Source organism: Arachis stenosperma, chromosome 9 (genome assembly GCF_014773155.1).
Source record: "Arachis stenosperma cultivar V10309 chromosome 9, arast.V10309.gnm1.PFL2, whole genome shotgun sequence".
Taxonomy (NCBI): domain Eukaryota; kingdom Viridiplantae; phylum Streptophyta; class Magnoliopsida; order Fabales; family Fabaceae; genus Arachis; species Arachis stenosperma.
In genome coordinates, this window is record NC_080385.1 from 144729696 (window position 1) to 144730526 (window position 831).

At 40.3% G+C, this 831-nt stretch overlaps 1 non-coding gene across 1 annotated transcript; it reads left to right on the forward strand.

Moving 5' to 3' along the window:
- Positions 1–484: 484 nt before the first annotated feature.
- LOC130953013 (small nucleolar RNA R71) lies at positions 485–592 on the forward strand. Its single transcript, XR_009075186.1, has one exon. It is a non-coding gene; the product is annotated as a small nucleolar RNA R71 (small nucleolar RNA).
- Positions 593–831: the final 239 nt, after the last annotated feature.

Sequence of the window (831 nt, forward strand, 5' to 3'; positions counted from 1 at the left end):
TGTTATTGAAACCTTGTTGAGGTCTCTCTTGATTCTTCCATGAGAAATTTGGGTGATTTCTCCATGAAGAATTATAGGTGTTTCCATAGGGTTCTCCTAGGTAATTCACCTCTTCCATGGAAGGGTTCTCAGGATCATAAGCTTCTTCCTCAGATGAAGCATCCTTAGTACTGTTTGGTGCATTTTGCATTCCAGACAGACTTTGAGAAATCAAATTGACTTGTTGAGTCAATATTTTATTCTGAGCCAATATGGCATTCAGAGTGTCAATCTCAAGAACTCCTTTCTTCTGACTAGTCCCATTGTTCACAGGATTTCTTTCAGAAGTGTACATGAATTGGTTATTTGCAACCATTTCAATCAATTCTTGAGCTTCTGCAGGCGTCTTCTTCAGATGAAGAGATCCTCCAGCAGAGCTATCCAAGGACATCTTAGATAGTTCAGAGAGACCATCATAGAAAATACCTATGATGCTCCATTCAGAAAGCATGTCTGAAGGACATCTTCTGATTAATTGTTTGTATCTTTCCCAAGCTTCATAGAGGGATTCTCCATCCTTCTGTCTGAAGGTTTGGACTTCCACTCTAAGCTTACTCCATCTTTGTGGTGGAAAGAACTTTGCCAAGAAGGCATTGACTAGCTTTTCCCAAGAGTCCAGGCTTTCTTTAGGTTGAGAATCCAACCATATTCTAGCTCTGTCTCTTACAGCAAAAGGGAATAGCATCAGTCTATAGACCTCAGGGTTAACCCCATTAGTCTTGACTGTGTCACAGATTTGCAAGAATTCAGCTAAAAACTGATGAGGATCTTCCATTGGAAGTCCATGGAACT